The sequence below is a fragment of the Centruroides sculpturatus genome, unplaced genomic scaffold (genome assembly GCF_000671375.1).
Source record: "Centruroides sculpturatus isolate CEXI.00-Female unplaced genomic scaffold, Cexi_2.0 scaffold688, whole genome shotgun sequence".
NCBI classification, from domain to species: Eukaryota; Metazoa; Arthropoda; class Arachnida; order Scorpiones; family Buthidae; genus Centruroides; species Centruroides sculpturatus.
The window spans coordinates 229,131-252,530 of NW_019385125.1; the positions used below are offsets into that span (position 1 = coordinate 229,131).

The window sequence follows — 23,400 nt, forward strand, 5'->3', positions numbered from 1 at the left end:
TCCGCAATGGCTGTTTGATGCTTGCCAGGGTATTGGATTTCGTCTGTGTATGCCTGTTTCAGCTCTCGTATCCCGTTTTCGTATTCTTTACGACGTTGTTTTTCTTTATTTATACTTATCTTAACTGCGATATTTTTAATATTTCTTTTCACAGTTTTCCACCAATCACAGTCGTTTTCTCCCGTGGTGTTAAATATCGCTTGGGTTGCTTCAGTTAGGAAGTCGGCTTCTTTCAGTAGATTTACGTTCATTTTCCAGGGTGTATTTACTCTATGTTTGGATTTGCATTTCCTCTTTGTTAAGTCGAGTGTTAAAATAACATCGCTATGATTAGTTAAGTGATTCGGAATGATTTCGCATTCTGATGTTATCTGTTGGAGGTGACTAGAAATATAGAATCTATCCAAACGGGAGTGAGATTTATTCTGATGGTATGTGAATTCACGTTTATGGGGGTTCATTTTACGCCAAATGTCAATTAAGTCGAACCGATCTTTCAGGGTCTGGAAAATTTTAGTTTCGCTTTTATTGCAGGTGTTTCCTATTCTGTCTATATCTTTCTCGACAAAGTTGAAGTCACCGCCTAATACGACTTCGTTAGTGGAATCCAGATAAAAATCAAGGATATTGATAAAGTCACGTCTTGCCTTCGGATCTCCTGATGGGCAGTACACTGAGATGATTCTCAGCATTTCTTGTGAAAATTCTATATCACAAAGAGCCAACCGTCCGTGGTCGTCGTGTGTCCGGTATACGATATTGATGCCATGTTTAACTAGAATCGCCGTTCCTGCGTTGCCTCTGTTACCATGGGACCAGATACATTGATAAAATTTGTTTATGTTACGGGCAAATTGATGAAAATTTTCATTTTCACTAAGCATTGATTCCTGAATTAGTGCAACGTCAATTTTACTAGTAAGAAGTTTGTGAATAAAGATTTGTTGTTTATTTTTGTTGTTTAGACCGTTGATGTTTATTGAGAGAATTTTTAGCTTATTCATTCTGGCGGGATTATCATGACTTCCGGTTCGTTTGTTTTGATACTCTGTTCTTTTGTGTTCTTATCATTACTGTTATCTTCTAATTTATCGTTCTCTAAGGTTGTTTCCATTTCGTTCGTTTCCATAAGGCAGTCGAATTTATTTTGTAAGGTGAGTATGTCATTTTCTTGGTCTTTTGCCCGTATCATACTTCTAGGAATATTAATATTGGGAAGGAATTTTGTTTTTTTCCTCCGTTTAGCTATTAGGAGCGGTGGCGAATTTTCATTATTGTAAGGATCAGCCGGGGAGTTTGTTGTTTCATCTTTTTCAATACTTGTTGTTGTCTGATTCTGAACAGCGCTTACTTCTGCTTCATTTACCTCTTTGTTTAGAGGTATTTGAAGCTCGTTAATGCCTGCGGCAATAGTTGAGCTATTTCCTTTGTTCTGGATACTTCCAGAACATTCTTTGTCAAAATCGTCCATAATTTCTGCCCAGTCCGTTTTATTTTGTAACTTGGAAGCGAAAGTGACTCCCAAACATTGATCGTCGTTATGGCCGAATTTGTTGCATTTTTTACATTTCGGCGTAGTACACTGCCTCCTTAGGTGGCCCTTATTTTTACATCGGTAACATAACGGGGGACGGCCGGCTATTACGACCGCTCCCGACATACCTTTGACTTTAATAAAGTATGGTAGTGATTCTAAGTTCACATCCTTTTTTAATTCTATCCATATCCGTCGTTTGTTTGTAAGGATATGCTCTAATCCCTCGACGTTGCATTTCACGAATTCGCATTTTACTATTCTCCCGTAATTTATAAAATATTTCGTCACAAGTTCGTGGGATAGTTCGGGAGGGAGCCAGTGTATTGTGGCTATTATTTTCCGGTTTGCTATATTTATTATATTACAAGGCTTACCTTTTACATTAATGGTTCCTTTATTCAGAAGAGTTTCCGCTGTAGCTTCATTTTTAAGCCCGATAGTAAATACATGGGTCACTACAGATGCGCCAAAATGAATGATATCCTTTACGTCAATGACTTCTCTGAATTCAGGTACAAAATCTTGAATATTGTAAGGACCGTTTCCAGGATCGACGACAAAAAGTAGGGCCTTCCGCCAGTCTATATCATTCGGAAAGTTTAGTAACTTCATTATTTCTTCATTCGATAAAGCACGGGTTGTACTGGGCGAGTCACCCATGCTTTCAGAACTAGAAACAGGGAGCGAGGCCATCACACGTCCGCATACAACAGTAGCTAAACCTGTTCTCCGCTCGGCCATCCGGCCTGAATAGAAGGGTATTGTGACCGACGTAAAAGGAACAAGCGCATGGATTAACATTTTCAGGCTGTTTTCTGAAATATTTAATGAAAAGGAAAATAGTGAAGAAATAAAATCTTCCTCTTAAAATTGAACTAATAAAGGGATGTAGCCAATGCTGATTTTTTTTCTGAGCAAAAACAACTTGTAAGTTACACTAAATACTGTACTCAAAAATCGCGTTTTCTCCTATATACGTCTATCTAAGAAATAAGTGGTATTTTGCAGTTCACATGTGAATTGAGCCTACACATGATTTTTAGGACGGTTAAGGACGGACTTTAGTACATGAATATAATTTTACAATAAAAACTTTAAGAACTGTTGTTATAAAGCACTTTTCTGAACTCTTGTTCAATCCCTAAATTTTATTCCAGAAATGTTCTTAAAAACTTAAATTCCAATTTTAGAACTTATAATGGCAAAATTTTTTAATTTATGTTTTATGAAAATTAATTTAAATAAATTGCTAATACGTAATATAAAATTTATAAATTAATTAAGAAACATGATAATATAAACAAAAATTCAAGTGAAACCAATTGAACTTGTAGATTACATAATCTAATTTTATTAATTTTATTGCATTTTGAATGAATATTATAACTTTATTATATTTTATATTTAATTTAAATACAGGCAGCTTCCAATTTAGGGTAAGAAGAAAATTGTAAGCTGCCTGAAGGATTTCTAAAGGAAGCGTCGTAAATGGAATACAAGTTATAATGTATGGGGCAATTGACATAAGCACAAATTGCCCTTTTTTGATTCCCATTATCTCCAGTCATCAGAAATATACTTACTGCGAACTTGTAACATCCCTGTAGCCCTGCTGCTCTCTTTGTCCATTTTTTGCGCTCATCTAATTTTATGTAACTGGTAAATTGTATAACCACTATGTATCGCTGTCTCATGCTGTCAAAGCAAGGACGTCCAGCATTGTGCTATGCTTCGTCGATTACGCGGGTCTGTTTACATCCGACTCTATGTAATTACCGACGTTAGTACTGTACAGTACCTCCTTATCTCTGAATGCCAACTGTACAGCCCCAATCATATGTAATCCTTGTAAATAATCCAATTGTAATGTTTATCTGTTTACTTTATGTATTTTTATGATGTGTATTATGTATCTGTTTAAAAAAAGCATCTGATGAGGTTCATGACCTCTCCTTCCTCTTCCAACTTCTCTTTCACATTTTCATCCCCTTGGCCCTGCCATCAATGCCTTTCCTTCCGTCTATGACCTTCTCACTTCTTTTCATCTCCTTAAAGGAAATACCACTGCCTTCTAACCCTTTCCAAAACTAAAGTAAAGTCATCAGAAATGAAGGTACTCGTCCCTACAAGCCAGAAGTTAAAACATTCGCAAATATCTCAGACATGTTTGCGTGGAGTGGGGAAACGACAGGTGCAATCTTACATCAAAGATTTACCTTCCATTCCCTAACGTCAGCAATCAGCAGATACAAACCACTACTCCTTTACATACTACTTATACAATACTTGAATGTTTCCCTGTTTGAATAAGTTATTTTTTCGTTTTGAAATATTTTCGTATATACAGTGGTGCCTCGTATAACGTACTTAATGCGTTCCAGGTGCACGTCCGTTAAGTGAAAAGTCCGTATACGAAATGCATTTTCCCATATAAATACATGTTAAAACATATAATTCGTTCCGCAGCATAAAATAACCGTACTGTACCATAAAATAAATGAAAATGGAGCAGTCACCAATTATGCCGGGTAGTCAGATGTTGTGAGGAGGAGGTGAAGGAACACTTTCTTTACACATTCATACAGATACAGACTTTTTACACATTGCAGCAAGTCTCTTTTTATTGTTTTTTAATCGGAGTCAGATTCAGGGGAGGCTAGCGGAGCTTGCAGGGTCATCTCCTCTTGTTTCATCCTTTGTTTTTTGGCAGCTTGCTTCTTGAAAAACATGTCCAAGGTGGTCTGTTTCTCTCTCTTCTTCAACACCTGTCGGAAATGACGGGTAAGGGTGTCGTTGTAGAGATCATTGATCCTGTTGGCCTCGGCTCTGTTTGAATAATGAGTGTTGGTAAACTCCTGAATTTCTCCCCATTTGACAAGGAAGTTTTTGTCAACTTTCACTCCTTCTGATGATGTCTTGCTTTGTTTCAATCGAAATCACCTTTCTGTTTTTTTAGAAGCCATGATTTGCACAACACTTGAATAAATGTAAATACTTTGCACTGAGATGATGTACGTACGTAATAAACGAGGGAGCAAGCCGAATTCTAACGGGAGCTCTGTACTTCAGATATAATAATATATTCTAATAATACTAATCTATATCTATATATAAATATATAGATCAGTATTATTAGAATATATATACAGTAGAACCTCGATTATCCGGCTAATTGGGGATGAAGGTAGTCCGGATAAGGAAAAATCCGGATAATCGAAACAAATACTTTGATTTGTCTTTTAATGATAATACAACACGTTTTCTTTTCGATGACATATCGGTAATATTAAAAATAAATACTGTATTTAAATCGTGATCAAATTTTCAAGAAACAAACGTTCGTATTGAATACTGACCAACGCTAACAGACTACCTATTGTTTAAAAGGCCCTCTGGTGGCGCAAGAAGACGGATTTTATAAAATAAAAATCAGTTGAAACTGTATTTTTATGAATAAAAATTTGACAAACTATTTATCGTTTTACGACAAGTAAAATTTTTTCGTCGCGTTCACGGCTTTTAAATAATGCATAAACCTTCAAGGCGCGAGGCCCTTCGGACCGCGAGGCATAGGCGGTGGCCCACGTTGCCCATGCCTTACGCCGCCCTTGGTCATAGAAATGATGTAATTTGAATATAAATTTTTTATAAATACGTATGTCAAGTTATATTTTTATTACGACGCAAAATATATTTAAGAGGTTACGGCCACTGTGCCGGGTGAGACGTTGTTGAAATAAAAATTATGCATTCCATCACGTACATAAACAGTATCGTAATTCGCAAAGAGCAAATCAGCAAATTCGTAAAATTTTTGTTTATTTTGAACAATCCGGATAATCGAAAATCCGGATAATAGAGGTCCGGATAATCGAGGTTCTGCTCTATATATAAATGGACGTGTGTGTCCCTATATTTTACTTTTCCGCAAAAATTATACATCGCACATGAATGCTGTTTGTATGTGGTGGTAGCCCCAAGTCTCCATTCGTGCACTATGGGGGTTGCGTCTCGATAGCTATAAGGGTGCGGGGGATATGGGGCTGAAAGTGGTTGAAAGTGGTTTTCTATTTCGAAATTGTCCGAATTTGTTCGAATTTAATTCGAACAATTCGAACAATATTCGAATTTGAATTCGAACATAAAATTCGAATATTAGTTCGATTATAGAACGATTGTAAACGTTCCAGAAACGTTGAAAATAGTTCGTTTGACTGGACGTGAACAGGAGACGTTCAGAAATAGAATCTGGACCAGGTCTCTAATTAGTCTGGAAACGGAGGACCTAATTCTTGCATTTTGTGAAAACGGGTAAGATTGGCTATAATGTCTTATAATATCTTAATCTTCACTGTCGTTACTTTTTGCCCACAAATAAAAACCCAGCGAAGCGGGTCCTTGCAGCTAGATTCTAGATTATTTAGAAAAACAGTCTTTTATATATATAAAAAAAACCATATTACATACAAATAAAAACCCAGCGAAGCGGGTCCTTGCAGCTAGATTCTAGATTATTTAGAAAAACAGTCTTTTATATATAATAACAACTATATTACATAGAAATGTACGAACATCCCAGCGATGCGGGTCCTTGCAGCTAGTATATTATAAAAATAGCAGATTGTCATTGGCAACAGCAAAAAAGTGGAAACATCATTCGCACTTGTTCGCAGAAAGACCGTTGTTTGCCTCACGTAATTGCCGAACCGAAAGTCCGTTGTTCGCAGCCAGTCCGTTGCTCGAGTCACGTAACGGCCAAACAGAAAGTCCGTTGCTCGAGTCACGTAACGGCCAAACAGAAAGTCCGTTGTTCGCAGCCAGTCCGTTGCTCGAGTCACGTAACGGCCAAACAGAAAGTCCGTTGTTCGCAGCGTCCGTTATTCGAGGCGTACGTTATACGAGGCACCACTGTAAATTATTATAAAGTATCAGATATTTTCGTCATCGATAATGATTTTTGTGTTGTAATAGCCAGGGTATTAATATTGTTTGACAGTAGCTTGGCAATTGATCACAATTTATTGAAAAAATCGTATATTATTAGTTGGAATAAATTACGTTTCTATAACTAATTATGTAACGCTGTATCAGTGTGTAGTCGGAGCGAGACTGCTTGCATCTTCATTTTCTAGATTATGAAGGAAAAAAGAGAGAAAGAATCATTCGTTCTCAACAATATATTTGATTTCTGTTGTATCATTTAAAGGTATAAATATAAGTTCAGAATAAGCCATTAATTAATTGCTATGCCAACGCATCATGAAATTCTATCACTATGTCTATCACACCTTGGACTTACACATTGACTCGTATCAATGTTTACTGTAACTGTTTAAAAATATTATGTCAGTTATTTTTTTCACTCGACTGAATGCAACATAGATAAGACCGATAGTTATCTCTTTTTTATCTACAGTATATCTATTTTGAGTTTTGGAAGTGTTAATCCCTGTGATTTATATATAGTCATCGAGTAAGGTAAAGGGAAATTGTCTACGAGATCGCAATATACTGCCATCGTTCGAAGAGCGTGTTATGGTGATTATTATGAAACAGATTACCGTAGATGAAAAGTCCCTGATAGCTATCGAATTCCACTAAAATAAACACATGAAGAGCTGGAGGGCAAGCATTAGGAGCATATATAATGTAGCGTATAATTCCTTGTGAGCCATTGAAGAGACCTCCTTGCACCCATAAATTGACTCTCAGCATGATTCTGGCATTATCTGAAAGATTCAAATACTTGGAGAGACCAAGAGCCGAGTCATCTTTGGACGAAGGCAGGGCAATATCTGAAGTGTTTTCAGATGCTATATAAGCAACAGGGCACCCAGTTGACTGCAAGTAGTCTTCGTTGCTTTGTTTAACTTGCTCGTTTGTTGAATATAGCTCTACTGCCGTTTGGAACTGATCAAATTCATCTCTGGATAAATAGGCTCGATAAAAAGACGCTGCCACGTAGGACGTAGCCTTAGTCAGCTCATTTTGGCCTCTAATACTGAAGAAAAACGCGACCTTCTTTTTGACACCTATCTCCAGTTCTACAAAAATGGGTCATTTTTGAAGGTTGAAATTTTAATCAGTTCATCCTTGAGTGATGGTGAGTCGTCCTAGAAAATTTCATCAAGTTGGACAACTCATTCTAGAGTTATAATGTTGACAAGTAATGCATGAAGTCAAGTGTTAATCGTTACTCGGCTTCGCCTCGCTCAGACAATAATATCGACGCTAATTTTTTGTATTTTATTATTTTTCGTTTTATTTTCTACGAACTTTTTTGAAGTTTTTTTGCAAATTATAGTAAATCGGGAATTGTCTGAAACCGATAATTCAACAGAACATACAGGATTGATCCTTCAGATAACGCACTAACTTGTACTGTCAAGGAAAACCAGGTTTTAAGTTTTTTAAATTGTTTATAATACTTTTCGATATAATTCATGTTATTATTTTCTCTCATTTTACTTTCCCGTCTGTTATGTAGATATTACGAAAAACATTATTGAAAACGGGGGAAATTTGCTCTCTGGGTTTTTGCAAATCTCGAGGTTTTCAAACCTTCTAAAGTCAAAACTTAACAGAAAAAAATTCCGTGGATGTGTATATGTGTTGGCGTCGTCTGTTTTGTTTAATATCTCAGGATGGGCTAATGATTAAGAAATGAAATTTGGCACGGTGCTTTTATATAAGAGACATCAATGCTATTGAGTTTGTTGGTTAAAGTTCGAGGGGTCATGCGTCATATCTCGCGTTGGATCGGATTAAATGAAAATTTTAATTGTTATTGGTATTATAATATTAAAAAAAAAACCTCATCTGTACCCTCAAAATTAAGCCTTTTGCCTTTTTATTATATTTAATAGTATAAAAGTTGTTTTAAAAATAAAATCTCACAACAGATGGCGCATCACACAATTTTAAACTTCCAAAGTGTTTCTCAAGTATAAATATTTTTATCCGGGAAAGTTACACAACTCGTTGCTGGAATTTTTTTTTTGTAATTTTGTACGGATGTCTCACTTTTAAAAATGTTTTAAGGTAAACACTGTAAATATTGCTAACAATCTGCGTTTTAACGATGTCCTATAAATATGTTCTACGCAATGTTATTACCGTGTTTCCCCGAAAATAAGACATCCGCAGAAAATAAGACCTAGCACAGATTTTGCTGAATTGCGAAATATAAGACCTCCCCCTGAAAGTAAGACCTAGCGAAGTTTTTTTTTAGTCGTAACGGTCATCGACAGATGGTTNAGATGGCGCATCACACAATTTTAAACTTCCAAAGTGTTTCTCAAGCATAAATATTTTTAGCCGGGAAAGTTACACAACTCGTTGCTGGAATTTTTTTTGTAATTTTGTACGGATCTCTACTTTTAAAAATGTCTTAAGGTAAACACTGTAAATATATTTATATTGCTAACAATCTGCTTCTTAACAATGCTCTACAAATATGTTCTACGCAATGTTATTATTAATCATTGTAATAATAACTTAGTATATTTTTACATTTATATTCGCGTTTCTCATTCGTATTCAGTTTTCATTTATTCATAAAAATACAGTACTTGATATTCTAGATAATAATCTAAGACAACTACTTCACATTGTCTTAGGGGCTGTCCATAAATTACGTAACGCATATATGGGCGTGCAGGTAATTTTTATAATGTGTTACAATAATATTTTGTAACGATCTCAACTCTGGGATAACAGAATGATTCACTTTTGTTTCTGAAGCGTTGCGTAGCGAACCGTACTGTTTAACTCACTTCACTATTTTTTACAATACGTTATACGTCTAATTAATAAAATAATTAACGTTCGGTACTCCCTGCCGTACATTATTCCTTCTTACAATTAATTGTACTATTGGTATCTGTTAAAGGGTACTGTTAAGATACGCGTAACGTAATTTTGGTGTGGGTTTGTGCGATGGCGTTAAGGAGCCTTAAGGGTTATTTTTGTGTAGGTGTGGAGCCCCGTAAGGCTCCATACCTACACCATAATTACTTAACACGTATACAAACGAATTCCCCTCCCTTATATACTACTTATACAGTACAATACTTGAATGTTTCCCTGTTTGAATGAGTTATGTTTTCGCCTTGAAATATTTTCCTATATAAATTATAAAGTATTTCCGTCATCGATAAGGATCTTTGTGTTATAATAGCCAGGCAGTAGCGTAGCGTAGGGGGCGGCAAAATTTGACAATAAATAATAGTAATAACTTGTAAGAATTTGAACCACTTTATTTCATATTTTCGTCCACCTACGATTCGGACCGATTGAAATGATCACGGAATAGTGGGAATAGTGTTACCATCAGACTCGCCGTCCGGGGATATCGTGTGCAACCTGTCGACCTGTTTTTTTTTTTTTTTTTTTTTGCTTGTAAGATTCATTCGTACTCATATACACCTCCAATATCCAATAGGGCTAAGTCATCTAGATTACTTACGTTACTCCTATCCCAGCATGCACTGCTAATTATTCTTCATTGCAAAATGATATACGCATGCATCAGGAACTTCTGTTCGAACAAACCTTACCTGCCGTCAGGGTCGGCGATTTTAAAAACGTGGCAACACTAGCACGGAATTTTTCATTACTTATTCTGTGACGAAACTGAATTTTAGTCTTTTAAATTGAGATATCTAAATAAGGGGGTAGCGAAATTTTCCTCCGCCCCGGGCGGCTGACACCCACGCTACGCCACTGTAGCCAGGGTATTAATATCGTTTGACAGTAGCGTTAAATGATTTATTATATAGATAACATTTAAGAAAACTGTCTTTCTTAATAAAAATACCAAAATATTTGGAGTTGTAAGTATTTTAAATGTAATGCGATGTCGCTTGCAGAGTCATTGATAATTTTTACTCATCATCATTTAATGAAACTTTTTAAAGTATTTTTTCTGTATTGTATAAGAAGAATTCTTCTTATACAATACAGAAAATCGGTCATCATTAATTTTAATTTTCTACTTATTTTATTAAGTAAAAATTAGAAATAACATTATTAACTTAATTTCATCAATATTCAAATAAACTAATTAAATATCAAATAATATTTATAATTTAGGTTTATAATATTAAAATTTAAATTAAAATGAAATTTATATAAAAATTTAATATATTTTATAACAGTAATTTTGTTAAACACATATTTTCTGTACAATTGCTCGCTCCTTTTAGTACAGATTTTCTGTTAGGAATGAGGAATCGAAACTTTGTATCTCTTAAATCAACAAATTAAATGTTATTTATATCGAAATCGAATGTATCTTACCCCATGGACTGAATAGATGAAAATGTCCTAAAATAGGCCAACGTTTAGGTCCAGGTATTGCTTGAAACGGTTTAACAATTCGTGNTTTTTAGAGCAAAAATTAATATAAGACACTGTCTTATTTTCGGGGAAACACGGTATTAATCATTGTAATAACAACTTAGTATATTTTTATATTTATTTTCGCGTTTCTCATTCGTATTCAGTTTTCATTTATTCATAAAAATACAGTACTTGATATTCTAGATAATAATCTAAGACAACTACTTCACATTGTCTTAGGGGCTGTCCATAAATTACGTAACGCATATATGGGCGTGCAGGTAATTTTTATGATGTGTTAAAATAATATTTTGTAACGATCTCAACTCTGGGATAACAGAATGATTCACTTTTGTTTCCGAAGCGTTGCGTAGCGTACCGTACTGTTTACCTCACTTCATTATTTTGTACAATACGTTTGCTGTTGGTTTCTGCAATGGCGTTAAGGAGCCTTACGGGGCCACCCCGTAAGGCTCCACACCCACACCAAAATTACGTAACACGTATACAAACGAATCCTCTTCCCTTATATACTACTTATACAATACTTAAATGTTTCCCTGTTTTAATGAGTTATGTTTTCGCCTTGAAATATTTTCCTATATAAATTATAAAGTATTTCCATCATCGATAAGGATTTTTGTGTTATAATAGCCAGGATATTAATATCGTTTGACAGTAGCGTTAAATGATTTATTATATAGATAACATTTAAGAAAACTGTCTTTCTTAATAAAAATACCAAAATATTTAGAGTTGTAAGTATTTTAAATGTAATGCGATGTCGCTTGCAGAGTCGTTGATAATTTTTACTCATCATCATTTAATGAAACTTTTTAAAGTATTTTTTCTGTATTGTATAAGAAGAATTCGGTCATCATTAATTTTAATTTTCTACTTATTTTATTAAGTAAAAATTAGAAATAACATTATTAACTTAATTTCATCAATATTCAAATAAACTAATTAAATATCAAATAATATTTATAATTTAGGTTTATAATATTAAAATTTAAATTAAAATGAAATTTATATAAAAATTTAATATATTTTATAACAGTAATTTTGTTAAACACATATTTTCTGTACAATTGCTCGCTCCTTTTAGTACAGATTTTCTGTTAGGAATGAGGAATCGAAACTTTGTATCTCTTAAATCAACAAATTAAATGTTATTTATATCGAAATCGAATGTATCTTACCCCATGGACTGAATAGATGAAAATGTCCTAAAATAGGCCAACGTTTAGGTCCAGGTATTGCTTGAAACGGTTTAACAATTCGTGACATCGACGTATATCTCAATTGGAGATGCTTAATCGTTAGATAGGATATTCTATGAGAAAAAAAATCATATTTATAATTACAGTAATCAAACGCTGAGTATATACAAAACGTCAAAACGCGTCTCCAACTCCAATATATTTTACAGAAATTTCGAAAATGAAATTCCAAAATGTTCTCAGCATGAAGTCGTTATCTTGGATTCCTGTTTTTCTCAGATAAGGTTCAAGGTTACTGTAAAGTGGCTTTATTTCTCCAAAAATACATACATTTAAAAAATTTCTTTAGCATTTTTTTGTTTTTGTTCACTGTTAAATAATTTTTAAAACCCTCCATTCACTAATTAAAAGTTTAATCATTATTTACTTCTAATTCACTTAATTAAGAATTATGAGAAACAAGATTACATTCTATTGTATATACTCGTACAGCAGTAGTACAATATATACAGCAATAGTTGATAATGCGATGACCAGCAAGTAAAATGTTTATCAGCATTTGCGTTCTATTAAATAAATAATACGCCTATGCTGTGTAAGATTACTTATAAATTAAACATGATGTTAGCCAGTTTGGACAGATACCTGCTACTGGCTACTAAAATTGCGTCATCACATTAATAGAGCAAGGTTACCTACTATTCCTATCGCTCCACTAAAATAAAATTTTTGTTTATATACATTGTTTATCTGAGCATTATTCGTGATTTATTTCGTATTTTCGTTCTGTTAATTCGATTCGTGAAAATTATTGTGTTCAGTTTACTTTTAATTTAATTATTGTTTTACAAACATATTTATGCATGTTGCATACTTTATTTATTTACTTACTTTCACAAGTAAACAGAAAAGCCTTGAAAAAACGGTTGATATCTATCCCAAAATTAACAAATAATCGTAAAAACGAAGACAACAATTACATAAGATTAGAAATACATTACTTTATACTTTAAATACGATATAAATTAAAACAAAAAAAGTATAAAAGTTCCTGAGAAGTTTATTTCGAAATACTGATTTCCTTCGAAAGCAGCTCGAAGTATGCCAGAAGTTAACTGTTTCTAACAAAATAATTAACGACGCAGTACGTTATTCGAAAACATTTCCTTTTCCTAAGCTGAAAATAATTATTAACTCGTACCTCGTAAGTCTTAACCTTAACCATATTTACATTTATATATATTTTACCAATATTTACAATTTGTTTTTGTCGCCAAGTTAACTGTCACCCACTATCAGAGCCGGCCCTACCATAGGGCGAACGGAGCAGCCGCTCTAGGCGCAAAGTCCAAGGGGGTGCCTCAGTGGTAAAGAAAATTAAAGGGTATAAATTAGGGGCAACCAAGGAGGGGCGCTATAATAGGATCTCGCTCCATCCTAAAACTTGCCTCGGGCCGGCACTGCCCACTATCGCCTATTGTGAATGGCCCAGTTGTCGTGTACCCGTCCTCAACGTTGCTGATAGGCTCTTAGAAACTACGGTTTTAAAGATACAGTAACATTAGATGTTTTCTGAGCATAAAAATGCACTTTACGACAACAAAAGCGTATTATTTAAGACCGACAGAGGGCTGAAAACAGCGTAGAACACGACACACAACATAAAAACAATTTAACACAGTTTAAAGTTGAGCAGTGTTTCGCGCTTTTCTGTTGAACGGTGGTGCCGTATGTGCGACAATTGGTCCAATCGTTTCCGAATGTCGTCAAAACGTTACCGGAAACGTCATGTTATTCAAACGATACATCGGAATTAAAACGTACTTTCTCTTCGATTTTAGATAAGTGGCCATCGATAATACAGGGTGATCGAAAAGTCGCGTCCTTTGCGACTTTCACTGAAATTATTTTATTACTAGTTTTAGCTGAGAGATTGCTAGTACTGAATTCTCTTGACATGTAGGCTTGTCAAAAATATAGCCTAATTGATTTTTGAATGCTTCTGTTGTACTATATCTTTGAGAACACAAAAATCTTCAGATCAGCAGTCAATCAAGATCATCGACACTCAATCAATCAGCAAAGTCATTGTTTATGATTATTTTGTTAAGTTTGTTTTGACTTGGGAGCTCATTTAATTAGTATTTAGTTTTTTTTAAGTTCAAATTTCTAGATAAAAAAAAAGTATTTATTGACTAGACTAAAACTTTAAAGAAAAACTAAACACTAAGGCTGGTATAAAGTTCCTTATTTTTGAGTCAGAGTCGCGAATTTATGGCATAAAACGCATCGTAAACGCATCAGTGAGCCACATCTGGGATCCTGTGTGCAAAGTTTCATAAACTGAGACGATTGGCAGCATAAGAGCAGCCGTTTTTGTTAGCCTCAGGTGAGAGACGTTTTTCTAGTGTAGAGTGACTTATGGATCGTGAAAAAATAAACGTAATATCTTCCCTTTTGAATTCTATGACGTGATGTCTTCGTTTTTGCATTAATATACATCATTTTTTACGCGATATTCTTATCTATATAAACATATAAACAATTACAACAACTTGCTATTTTTAATAATAATTAATATTCAACAATAATTATGATGATTATATAATTACATTACCTTATAATAATTTGACACTCTCCAACATATTTTTCTATAGTGATATTATTCTAAAACTTGTAAATTCTTATATATATTTGTACGTTAAAAAAATTTAAATTTTTCTAAATATTATAAAACATTTATAAAATAAATTCTTACAATTTTAAACAATAATATAATAAGGTCACTTACATCTGTAACAAAAATTTCATAAATACCTTTGATTTTTCATAAACATAGTTGCCATTAAGAATGATGATAAAAACTGCAGTAGTATAACACAGCGAAATGAATAGATGCAAAATATTTTTAAAAATTTAGCAGAGTTGCAACATTTAGTGGCGCCATCTGTTATCATATTTTATTAAAAACTGTTTATATTTTTAACTACAGTATTACAAAATGGCAAGAAGCTTAATTTTAAGGGCAGGATTGGTTTTATAAAATATTGTAAATGCTAATAACAAATAAAATCGTTATTAAGTCTGACTGTACTGGAGAAACTCGTATGGGGAGCCCCACCTCCTCGACATTTAATCTACAAAATTTAATAGCATTAATACCCCTAACAAACAAATCTCTCTGCAAATCTCAGAATTTTTTGACAAAAAGCACAGGAATTATTAAGCTTTAAAGAGGGTAAACAAAATAACGCCACACACACTAACATACATGCATACAGAAAATAAACCCGAATTTTTTTTGCATTTCTCGACGTTTAAAGGTGTCCTAAGTACAAAAATGTAAAATTCTTGGGAGGTATTTTTTGACCGATCGCCATACTTTCCCTCTGTTGTATATAACAGCCTGAAAAGTAAAAATATTATTAGCATTATTTAAAAAAAAAAAAAAAAGAAAATTTTTTAAAAAGATTTATGAGCATTTTGATATAATAAAATTAAAAACAGATAAAAAAAATAATAATGATGGTCTGCAGCTACACATAGAAGAAAGTGGAGGAAACAGGATGATGGAGAGATAGTATCTCTCCATCATCCAGTGGCGTGTGGTGACATTTGATGATACCAGCCCTGGATAGAATCATCGGAAGCGTTATACAATATTTTGGTGTGTAGCATCCACTAGCTAAATCGCGAGGTTCGTGCTCTGTAAAGCGCATGCGCGAATGCGTATAATCTGGCTGCTTTACACCATTCAAATATTTTGGCCGTGGAAGCTATCGACAATACAGCGCTTCCATTGGGAATACACATATACGAATTTATATTTGAATCTTGTCATTGTTTTTCACATGTAGTGTAGAAATTTGTAATAAGATACATAATGNAGTATAATCTGGCTGCTTTACACCATTCAAATATTTTGGCCGTGGAAGCTATCGACAATACAGCGCTTCCATTGGGAATACACATATACGAATTTATATTTGAATCTTGTCATTGTTTTTCACATGTAGTGTAGAAATTTGTAATAAGACACATAATGCGATTATAATAAAATATTAATTTTAATTAATTCGAAGTACCTTAAAATATGAAAATAATTGCACAATATGTATTTATACAGTATTTTAGAAATACAAGGAAAGCTGCGCTTCCACAGCTTCCATGGATGGCACGCTACTGAGAGATATACTCCTCAAATATGAAATTGCAACACCACGAAGGAATGCACATAGCCACATCCAAATTGCAGGACCGGTAGAGGTGACAGAAATATGCGAATGATTAAGTTTGCGTACGCATCGGGTCATGTGGTATCCAGTTTCTATAAAGACCAGCAGCCAGCTTGGGCCGTAAACGCTATCAGCGATGGTTTGCGGCGCCCGAACTTTTGAAGCATAGAAAAGGTCTCAGAGACAAGAGCAAGCTGAATACCACAAGTTAACAGCTGAGGAAGAAGACCGTATCCTGGAGTTGCACAATTTCGGTTTGTCGATGCACGCAGTTGCCACGCGTGTTGGGCACGACGCGAGTACCATCTAGCGATGTGTTACACGACGAACGCAGGAACATCTGCGAACACGCCAAAGAGGAGTGGATCGCACTGACTGTGGATTTGCCGAACGGCCCGTCGGGACCCATTAGCCACAGCACGTGTTATCCGAAGCCTCCTGTGCCAAACTATGCATTTATGTCCACTCAAACCATTCGCAACAGTTTGCATGAAGTCGGGCTGCACGCACGCAACAAGCAATCGAGGTACCATTAACTGTTCGACACAGTTGCGATAACGACGCACGCCGGGCGTGGTGGCGTCTTCATCGCAACTGGACCACTGAAATGCATCGGGTGGTATTGTTTACGGACGGATGAATCCCGCTTTTGTCTGAAGAGGAATGAAGAGTCGAAAAATCCCCTGGAATTTTTCGGGGATGGTCCGTACGGATATGTCGGGCCCCGTCTCTCAGCACCCCGTTAAAGGTTCGGCCTATAATAGGCTTGCTAAAAAAGGCCCTCAGTACCCACAGAGCAGAAAGAGTTATAAAAAAGCTCCTGTGCTTAGCGTCTTATTCAGTCTGCTATCGCCATTTTGGACTTGAAACTCCAAAGACTACAAGCTAAATACTAAATTTTCAGAGGCTCAATTTTTGGAAACGCTTGAGAAGTGGGTCTTATTATTTGAACGACGAGCTTTTTGTGTTTAGGGTTATGTGTTCAAGTTTCGTTCGAATCGGAGACCAGACGTTCGGCCTTCCCTTGTTAGTAGAGAGGTTGAGGCGCACGTTTTAAACGTGTAAACGTGTACATGTGACGTTCGGCGCCGCTTTCCCGTAAGCCTAAAAGTTTGACAATGGTGTTTGGATAGTCGGTGGAATCACGCTCGACATTCCAAACACCATCGTCAAACTTTTAGGCTTACGGGAAAGCGGCGCCGAACGTCACACGTACACGTTTACACGTTTAAAACGTGCGCCTCAACCTCTCTACTAACAAGGGAAGGCCGAACGTCTGGTCTCCGATTCGAACGAAACTTGAACACATAACCCTAAACACAAAAAGCTCGTCGTTCAAATAATAAGACCCACTTCTCAAGCGTTTCCAAAAATTGAGCCTCTGAAAATTTAGTATTTAGCTTGTAGTCTTTGGAGTTTCAAGTCCAAAATGGCGATAGCAGACTGAATAAGACGCTAAGCACAGGAGCTTTTTTATAACTCTTTCTGCTCTGTGGGTACTGAGGGCCTTTTTTAGCAAGCCTATTATAGGCCGAACCTTTAACGGGGTGCTGAGAGACGGGGCCCGACATATCCGTACGGACCATCCCCGAAAAATTCCAGGGGATTTTTCGACTCTTCATTCCTCTTCAGACAAAAGCGGGATTCATCCGTCCGTAAACAATACCATCCGATGCATTTCAGTGGTCCAGTTGCGATGAAGACGCCACCACGCCCGGCGTGCGTCGTTATCGCAACTGTGTCGAACAGTTAATGGTACCTCGATTGCTTGTTGCGTGCGTGCAGCCCGACTTCATGCAAACTGTTGCGAATGGTTTGAGTGGACATAAATGCATAGTTTGGCACAGGAGGCTTCGGATAACACGTGCTGTGGCTAATGGGTCCCGACGGGCCGTTCGGCAAATCCACAGTCAGTGCGATCCACTCCTCTTTGGCGTGTTCGCAGATGTTCCTGCGTTCGTCGTGTAACACATCGCTAGATGGTACTCGCGTCGTGCCCAACACGCGTGGCAACTGCGTGCATCGACAAACCGAAATTGTGCAACTCCAGGATACGGTCTTCTTCCTCAGCTGTTAACTTGTGGTATTCAGCTTGCTCTTGTCTCTGAGACCTTTTCTATGCTTCAAAAGTTCGGGCGCCGCAAACCATCGCTGATAGCGTTTACGGCCCAAGCTGGCTGCTGGTCTTTATAGAAACTGGATACCACATGACCCGATGCGTACGCAAACTTAATCATTCGCATATTTCTGTCACCTCTACCGGTCCTGCAATTTGGATGTGGCTATGTGCATTCCTTCGTGGTGTTGCAATTTCATATTTGAGGAGTATATCTCTCAGTAGCGTGCCATCCATGGAAGCTGTGGAAGCGCAGCTTTCCTTGTATTTCTAAAATACTGTATAAATACATAATATAAATACATTGTGCAATTATTTTCATATTTTAAGGTACTTCGAATTAATTAAAATTAATATTTTATTATAATCGCATTATGTGTCTTATTACAAATTTCTACACTACATGTGAAAAACAATGACAAGATTCAAATATAAATTCGTATATGTGTATTCCCAATGGAAGCGCTGTATTGTCGATAGCTTCCACGGCCAAAATATTTGAATGGTGTAAAGCAGCCAGATTATACGCATTCGCGCATGCGCTTTACAGAGCACGAACCTCGCGATTTAGCTAGTGGATGCTACACACCAAAATATTGTATAACGCTTNTAAAATAAGTAAAAACAGCTTTTTTTATGTCACTTGTCGAAAGAAATTTTATTTTTTTTTTAATTTCAACATTCTAATATAGGAGTGTAAGTAATAGTTTTGCGAATTTGCAAAGGTGCTCTTTGCATTGATGAATGAAATGTAAAAATATTAAAAATCACAGCTAACATTTCGAAGCACCACCATCAAGTTATTGCTAATGCTGCTTTTTGTATAGCAATGCCTGGTTTGTGGTTCTAGTACAGTAGAGTCCCGGAAACTCGACATTTCGTAAAACTCGTAGTGTCGAAAAGTCCAGCAACGAGTTGCTTAACTTTCCCGGCTACATTTAGTAACGCTATCTGTTGTCATATTTTATATTAAAATTTTTATAGTTTTAATAAAATATTGTAAACTAGCAAAAGCTTAATTTTGAGGGCAAGGATGGATTTAAAAAAAAGTAAATGCTAATAACAAGTAAAATCATTAAGTCTGACTCTACTCGAGATATGACACACGATCCCGTTTATCTTCCTACCCCCTTCAACCTTTAAACACCAAAATTTAACAGCATCAATCCCCTAATAAACAAACCTCCCTGTAAAATTTCAGAAATTTTCGATAAAAAACAAAGGAGTTATTTTGTTCAAAGGGGATGAACAAAATCCTACCCCCCACACACAGAGAGAGACAGACAGACAGCAAACATACATCCATATATACAGAAAAACCCGAAGTTCTTTGCGTTTCTCGGCGTTTTAAGGTCCTCTGAATCCAAAACTGTAAAAATCTGGGGGGGGTCATTTTTTTGAACGATCTCTATACTTTCCTCCTGTTATACATAACAGCTGGGGATGTAAAATGAAATACATGTTATCTAATTTTTACCTCTATAAGTTAATATTAGAGTCAAGTAAATTATCGTTCTTTACCGGTAACACGCTATAATGGCATCAATTTCAGGTGTTAACAAAGAATATAACCTTTTTTCCAAAGTGCCACTGCAAAAAACGCCACGACGCGAATGTCACTAACTCGAAAGTAGCCAAGCGGTTCCGTTCCCTTAACACTAGCAGTTCGGTCGCGGGTTTGCCTAGGACTAGGCCACGTAGTTGATCGGATTTTCTATTTAATGCCTAAATAGGGACCGGTTACCTTTTAAAAGACCTCCCGGAAAGTATCTCACTAGACAGATCGCCCAACTTTGTTTTGTTAGTTGCGTTGGCGTAACTAACAAAACAAAGTAGCCAGTATCGAGTGAATATTTTTTAAATTAAAATTTAACTACAAATATAGCCTAAATACTAACTACTGGTATGTAGTTAATATGTATATGAATTTGCACATATAATACTTTACGAAAATTCCGCTATTTAGACTAGTATCATCCCTATGCTGTAAAACTAGTCATTTTCGACAACTCGTCACCTTCTCTGTCCACATTAAGTCGAGTTTGCGGAATTCTACTGTATCTTAAGAAACTAGCATAATTGTGGTCATTCAAATTATTCCGTATTGTGCCTCATCAAAAATAAAATAGAGTTCTAAAACAGTGAATTTATTCTTAATGCTAAAATTGAAAAATATACAGAATTTCTGTACAGGTTTGTTTGCTTTTTGAAAAATTAAAGTGTTTGAGATACACTTTAATTTTCATTGCAATAAAAATAATAAATTATCAATAGTTTTCAATACAAAATAAGTTAAAACATCATCGACACGAAAATCTAACCTAATTTATATAACACTACTACTCATTTCGTAACTGTATTAAAATATTTACTTTAATTCTGTAATGAGTAAATAGGATGGACCATTTATATATCTGACACATTTCTATAAGGGGTCGTCCATTAATTAAATGTAGACTCTTGATCCCTCACTCCCTTAAAGTGTATATGAAATTAATGAACGGTCCTTAAACAGTTGTGGTTGTGCTATATTAGTTTCATGCTTTTAGAATGCTGCAGGTACTGCACTGATAATATATAAAGATTAATGTGAAATTTGAATCGTCTTTTTTTATAGGTCAGAACGTCAGCTGATGGCCAGTTAAATATAATAAACTATTCCTAATAACGATAATGAAATAACACGAGCGAGAGATAAACATTTTATTACATCAAGATAAATCTTATACTAGCTCAAAGCTTGATGATACCGGTAGGATTACAGTATAGTTTGGTGATAGTATGATCAAGCATTAAGACATCAGCTATTGTTTTTGAGGTGCCCAGGTCGAGTCCACTCGTCTCAGAAATTTTTGTGGATAGGTTGGTCAGGATGTACCGCTCTTATAACTCACGTCCAGGCATCCCAATTTGGGTCTAACTGGATAAATGGCAGATATGAAAAGGCGGCCAACAGGACAGAAAACGTTTTAAAATAACCATAAATATACCGCAATTACTTATCTTTTTAGTGTTTTCAGGTTTCAGTTTACTTAATTTTAAAGACGAAATGTACAAAAATAACAATGAAACGGATTGGATTGATGGGATAAGCAACTCAACACGAGAGCGAGCTGCCAATCGGGTGTTTTACGGGACGAGTTTCTATGGGAAACTGGCCTCTATACAGTTGTATATAAAGTCCCTATACGTAAAAAAAGTCCGGAAAACTCCAATTCGCCAGTCCGTTTGTCAGGCGCGACCCCATGACCGTTATGTGTTTTGTGGTCCGCTCGACCACTGATAAGCATAAATTTGGAAAATAATATATTACTAACGAAGCATATTTAATATTATCCAATGCTGATAATAATAATAATAATAGATTATTATATTTTAAGCTTATTTTAAATTTAATGTAAAATATCGAGGGTAGAAAAATGTTATGTATGGAGTGTTTTCTCATATGGAGCTGAGAGATGGATTTTGCAGAGAGATATATAAACAAGATTAAAGTAGTCCTCTTCGACATCCTTGTTTGAAATGAGGATGTCGAAAAAGACAATCCTCATTTCAATTTTTTGAATTGATGTGATTAACAAAGAACAATTATTGATTAATTCCAGAGAATAAAAGAAGAGTATTGATAAAATCAAACGCAATTATTTTGCAAAAAATAAAATAACCTAAGTAAAGCCTTTAGTCTATAGATTAAAATATATAGCCTGTATATATATTAAAATCTGTTTAAAACGGAAAAAAATAATTATCTGTAAACCGGAATAGCACGGTACCGGATTTACTGTACTATACAAATAGATTATTTTTAAATATTAAATATGTTTAAAATAATCAATTTGTATGTTTTAAAGCATCCCGTTCAATAAAATATTTATTTGATTTTTCATTAATTGATATTTCTCTTATGAAATATTTTAGAAAATAAAATAAATCGTAATAGTCTATATAATTATAAACTACAAAATTAAGTAAAAAAAAAAATATTTTTATATAATACTTCATATATATTCTTTGAGTTTAAGCGAGATGATGATGATGTGTACAGTGTATGAAGCCTTACATGGTAGCATACGTTATACTAAAATGGTGAAGACGAGGCATATGGACAATTAGATTTCATATATTTATGAAATCTAATTGTCCAAGTGTCTTAATTTATAGCACTTTATTGTGTTAGAAGCATAAACGAATTGCAAAGCACGGTTTCATATCATCAAAATAGATTTCATATATTAATTAATACGTATAAGCTGTATGACTGCGTTCAGCACACTCAACATTTCAAGTAGAGTGGGATGGAAATTGATGCGAGTTGTTAATGACGCTAGTTTCTACAAACTTAATTAAAAACATTCGACAAAGTAAATTAAATTCATTGTAAAAGATGTATTTTGTATGCGTATACAGTAGAACTGTGTTTTTTTAACTCTACCTTTTGAGTACTAAGAGGGCCTTTTGGCAGTCTGTTATGGATTCGGCCAGGCCCACAATGAGGCGGCCGGGTGGTAAGGAACCAGGCCCGACATATACGGATGGGCCATCCCGAAAAATTCCTGATGTCTTTCGATGATCCCGTGTTCCCCAGAGCGGTAGGCTGTTGCCTACCGCTAGACTATCTGGCCATCAATAAAACTCGGTTAAGAAATTCCGCATTAGATAGACGGAAATCCTTCTCCGAGACCAGAAAATAAGTTTTTCAATTACATCCTATAGAAAATGTTATGCATTTAATTGAATATGGAGAAAAGAAAATTACATAAGGAGATGTACAAAATTTCGTGTGCCATTATCTGCGCGACTTTGAACACGGATTTTATAATTTTTTTACACGATTATTTGATAAAAATCACAAAACTATTTTTTGAATGAAACCAACGCAGCAAGCTAGACAATATCTAAATAAATAAAATGTAAGCTTAATTCACTGTATTGTAGTGGAACATTATT

General features: G+C 35.2%; 1 protein-coding gene across 1 annotated transcript in view; it reads right to left on the minus strand.

Moving 5' to 3' along the window:
* Window positions 1-10,914, minus strand: part of LOC111635132 (cytochrome P450 CYP12A2-like) — a 29,729-nt gene extending 18,815 nt beyond the window's left edge. Inside the window, exon 1 of the mRNA XM_023379990.1 lies at window positions 10,838-10,914. The gene's annotated coding sequence lies outside the window, so the exon portion shown is untranslated. The remainder of the gene's footprint in view (window positions 1-10,837) is intronic.
* Window positions 10,915-23,400: the final 12,486 nt, after the last annotated feature.